Source organism: Leuciscus leuciscus (assembly GCF_965113295.1).
Source record: "Leuciscus leuciscus genome assembly, chromosome: 3".
Classification (NCBI taxonomy): Eukaryota; Metazoa; Chordata; class Actinopteri; order Cypriniformes; family Leuciscidae; genus Leuciscus; species Leuciscus leuciscus.
In genome coordinates, this window is record NC_138727.1 from 66,502,755 (window position 1) to 66,508,453 (window position 5,699).

A 5,699-nucleotide genomic window follows, 5' to 3' on the forward strand; every position below is an offset into this window, starting at 1 on the left:
TAAAGAAACTCTTAAGCCTCTTAAAAGTCCTCGTCCGTGCTCCTAACAATTTTGACCTTAAGAGCTCTTTTAAGGGTTAAGATGCTTTCTGAATTACTTTTTTCTTTACTAGGATTTTTTCTTCAATTTTAAGAGTAAACGCCCACATTTCTAAGAATTTTCTTAGAATTGTGTCACTAGGAGCTACTCTTTGCATTAAGATTCTTTATGAATACGGGCCCTGGGTGTTATACTAGACTGCAACCTGTCTTTTGAAAATCATATTTCATATGTTACAAGAACAGCCTTAGAAACATTGCTAAGCTACGTAATATGCTATCAGTTTCTGATGCAGAAAAGTTAGTTCATGCGTTCATGACCTCGAGACTAGATTACTGTAATGCTTTATTAGCTGGTTGTCCTGCATCCTCAATAAACAAGCTACAAAGAGAAACGTGTGCAAAAGCAGAAGAAAAGCTCCTGGAGACACAAACTGTGCTGCAACTACAGACTAAACCATGACTTGATGGAGCAACATGAGAAGAAATATTCCAGCTCTACGTGACAATATTCCAGCTCTACGTGACAAATCTCACATTCTGCTTCTACAGCATCAGAACGCTCAGCTGCTTTCATGGGAAGAGCATCACTGGACACTTCTTTTCTGCTCTTTGTTGAAGTGATTTAGACACTCCAGCCAGAGTCCTGCAAGGGTCCAATTTTGTAAATCCGCACCCGCCCGTACCCGCAGTGCTTAAAACCGCACCCGACCCGTTTTCCGACAGCATCACTAATTAAAATCCGCACCCGACCCGACCCGCTTAAAATAGAACCGACACCCGACCCGCAGAGATGGGTCTGTCTGCGGACTGCAAGAGAGGGGAGTAACAGGAAGTGGGCGTAACTTGAAGTGGGCGTAACTTGAAGTTGTCCAAATCACACAGAACCACACGATATGTCAAACTCAAAATGAGGAGATGTCGGCAAGATGCCAGCTCGTATAGAGACATTAGTAATGTCGTAAGTTTAACATTTAAACCACATTATTAGATTACCCTTTGACTTTATGAATACACATAAATGACAGCTTGGCAATATATTAAAGGTTTTTATTAAATATTATTTCAAAAAAAAATTTCAGCACATGTAGTCAGAGGTACAGAAAAATAATAATAATTCAGCAAATAAGGAAATTGTTTTATTTATTTTAATCATGTTTGTTAAAAATATGTTGAATGATGTTAGTTAATTTGTGCAACCATGTATTTGCTATAATGATGAAAATATTTGAAAACCAGTTAAAATCAAGTAGCCTAATTGTAACATAATGGAACTTTTCTTTATCAGCATTACTTAGTTCCCTTTAACAGGTATCTTAAAGGATTCAAAGGAAGACAAAGGCTGGTATACAAAAAAATAATATCTTACTTTATTATCACAAATGGTATAGTTAAAATATTGAAGGTTGGCAAATAATACTGTCCAGAGGCACACAACTGGCCAACAGCAAAACCTCACTATCACACAGTGTATCAAATACCGCAATCTTAGTTAACACAGCACCCCCAATATGGAAACCCTGTACACGGCAAACTCAAACTGAATAATCCATGTGAAACCACCCCAAATCTACACTAGAGGCTAGCTTTGGGTAAGTGGGGCACAATGTTTTAATACTGTTTGCCAGACCATTCATCAAAAAAACCACCCCTTCAGGAAAGCAAAGAAAACAACAAACAAAACAAACAAAATATACAATACACCTTGGAGGTACAATACAGTTCTCACATTTATAATAGGGGAAAGCGGCAATTACACCCCGAAGCACTCAGTTTCTGTAATAAATCACAAACATACCATAAGCACACATAGCATAAAACCAACTACACCAGTTTCCTTCTAACTGTATTATCCTTCCCTGGTTTACACAATAATGTTTCACACAGTATACGATCTCGCTTACAACATACCACACAGAATAAATATATAAAATCTATTTCTACTCGCAGCAATATTGCAACACATTTAAGCAGGGAAGAAACAAACAGTTGGCACAGTACATCCCACATTAATACATTAAATCATTACAACATTACACCAGTGAATCACTACCTTGCACTTAGGATCCCCGCTCCTAGTTGCATTAATTACTGGTGCTCCACTCCACTCCTCGGCATCCGGCTTAATCCCCCGAAAGCTAAGAGCGAGGAGAATAGCTCTATTAAAGGACGATCTCGTTTACCGAGCTCTCTGAGTTGCACGCATCAGTCAAGAAACAGCTGCTTACCGTTCCCGTTTACAGCTACGACAGCAATTCGCCCATATGAATCAAAAGCTCTCGTTGCTTCGGCTCGCAACCGCTCCCTGCTTAACTGAGAACAAAGGCGATGCGCCGACCAGTTACTCGTCCAACTTTTCGCGAAGATGAACTTCTGCTATAAATAACTTTTCAGCTCGCACTTAACGCACGCTGACCGGGCAAACAAAACAACACAATTCATCCACCCTGCACGCTGCTTTTATCTACTTCCTAGTGGAAGCCTAAGCACAGGAAGTTAGCCTGCAACAGACTCCCTCTATAGGAATGGAGTAAGTATAAATAGCCTACATAGGGTATCCAAATTCCAACTAAAACACTTAACCTGGTCACATCCACCCCAGCTTTGAGAACTCACCGTCTCGGTGAGGATATCCCCCGTTCTACTTATACCCAAGGTCTAAATCTTACTAACAAGGGAGTAGGGGTTGTGCGTCTACCCTCAATTGAGTTAGTTTGGCCCAAGTTGCTATGGACGTTTCTAGGCAGATGGAATAGATTACTATGTTGGCCTGCGGTAGCCCTTACTGAGCGCCTTACTACAGTGTCGGGGTTTGGGGGGAAACCTTGCTCAACCTCCATGGTGGGGGTAACATGGCCATCAAGGCACGTGTGGTCCTCTGTCCCATCAGGCACAGATGTCATCAGTCCTGGGGGGCTAGGTGGGTTTAGGTAGTGAGATTCGGACGGTGCACCACTGTTGTTCTCCATGTTGGTCAATGATTCCATCAGCACAATCCCATCCTCCGAATCACTATCCTCTACCGACCGCAACCTACTTATTCCAGACTTTTCCGGCTCTTGGCGGTCCCGTACTCTGTGAAGTATTGTGGAGTGGTTCAGGTCTACCCGTGCTTTAGTTGGAATCACTCGAAGCTCTGATCTATGAATGTTCTTTTCCGATCCATTCCCTTCCATTGGGCAGATTTTGTACCCTCTCCCATCCTGGTCCAAGGCCTCTTGTACTCGATACACTGTAGCATCCCAAAAGTCTTGAATCTTATGGCGGCCCAAAGGATGGCTCCTCCTATGGACTAATGTGCCAGGGGCAAGTGGCTGGTTCGCTGACGGGGTGACCTGCTGGTTTCGACGCTCTGCTGCGAGCATTAAACGGTCCCGTGCATGTGTGCAAATTGCCCTGAGATTATGCTGGTGTTGTAGCATCCAATCGTGGGGAAGCCCAGGTCCAGTTTCCTCTTCAGTACTACCCAAAAGAAAGTCCACTGGCAGTCGTACTTTCTGCCCAAACATCAGTTCAAAGGGTGAGTGGCCAGTTGATGCATGCTGCGTGGTGTTGTAAGCAAACAGCACGTGGGGAAGTGCTTGGGGCCATTTACGTTTCTGATCCGGAGGTAACGAGCGGAGTAGATCGTGTAACGTGCGATTAAATCTTTCGCACTGCCCGTTACCCTCCGGATGATACGGTGTCGTTCTGCTCTTAGCAATATTGTACAACTGGCACAATTGTTTCATGAGGTCTCCCTCAAAACTTCTGCCCTGGTCACTGTGAAGCCGCTTGGGCACCCCATAACGATAAAACCAACCCTCTGTAAGTAATTTAGCTACTGTGCTGGCCTTCTGATCACGGGCTGGGTATGCCTGCGTGAACTTTGAGAACACGTCCGTCGCAATCAGAACATGTTCACGCCCATCTGTGGATTTCTCTAAAGTGGTGAAATCGATGGCTACGACTTCTAGAGGTCTGGACGCGGTCAGATTCCCTGGAAAAGTTCTCACTTGTGGGCGGACCGCTTTTGCCACAATGCAACGGCCGCACTCATGACAATAGTTCTCAATCTCTTGAGACATACCAGGCCAAAAACATCTTTCTCTAATGAGGCGGGTTGTACGTTCTATACCTTGATGTCCATGATCGTCATGAAGACCTCTCAAGACTTCCTGTTTTAGGCACTGCGGCAAGATGAGCTGAAACGTCTCTCTACTGTACCCTGGCAGCCGAACGCTGCGGTACAACACCCCATCCCGACACCGAATCCTTAGCCAATGCTTCAGCAGTTTCTGAGCCTCTGGAGGCAGCAGTATCCGTTCTGATTTTGTTGGGACTGCTCCTCGTTTCCAGAGCTGGATGAATGGCCCAATAGCAGGATCCTCCATCTGTAGGGCTTGCAAGTCGGCCTTCTGTCGGATTGGTAAGGCACTGGTCTCTTGGCACAAGATTTGGGTCTTATGGTCACTAGCCCTCAAAGGGACTAAGGGGACCTCTATGCCTGGGGCCACAGTGGAGATGGAAACAGGGGCCGGCAGCCTGGAAAGTGCATCCACATTTCTGTTCGCAGAGCCTGGGCGGTATCTGATTTCAAAGTCGAACATAGCTAGCTCTGAAGCCCAGCGATGTTCTGTAGCCCCTAACTTAGCCGTCTGCAAATAACTTAATGGGTTATTGTCGGTGAAGACTACAAACTTTGCACCTAGAAGATACTCTCTAAACTTACTGGTTATAGCCCATTTAAGGGCCAGAAGCTCTAGCTTACGGGAGCTATAGTTCGACATGTTTCTCTCGGTTGGTCGTAACCCTCTACTGGCAAAAGCAATGGGCTTCCTACGTCCATCTTGCTCTTGGGCTAGGACGGCACCGAGCCCAGCATGACTTGCATCGACTTCCAAAACGAACGGTTTCGTGAAATCAGCATACGCCAAGACGGGGGCGCTGATCAGGCGAGTTTTTAGAGTCTGGAAACTCTGTTGGCACTCTGGGGTCCATGCGTTTCCCAGTGCGTTAGCTCGAGACCTAGACCTATTAGCACCTGTCTCCACCTGGGCAACTAGTCTATGCAATGGTGTGGCAATCTTTGCAAAGCCCTCAACAAAACGACGGTAATATGATGCAAACCCCAGGAAAGATCTTATTTCCTTTGTGGTGGCCGGCTGTTTCCATTCTGCTACTGCTTTGACTTTGTCCGGATCAGTAGCTACCCCATCGGCAGAAACAACATGTCCCAGGTATTTGACCTCTCTTTGAAAGAAATGGCATTTAGATGGTTTTAACTTGAGATGGTTGCTATGCAGACGGTTAAAAACAAGTTCCAAGCGCTTCAAGTGTTCGTCAAAAGAGGTTGAGAAGATGATTATATCGTCTAAGTAAAGCAGAAGTGACTGAAAGCTTTGATCTCCGAAAATTCTCTCCATCAACCTCTGAAAAGTACTCGGTGAGTTACAAAGGCCAAAAGGCATACGATTAAACTCAAAGAGTCCAAACGGTGTACAAAATGCTGTCTTGGCCTTATCCACTTCTGCAACTGGCACTTGGTTGTAACCACTAGCAAGGTCTAAAGTTGAGAACCATTTCGCTCCAGTTAGTGCATCCAAGGACTCATCTATACGGGGGAGTGGATAAACGTCCTTCCTCGTCTTTGCATTCAAGAGCCGATAGTCAACACAAAGT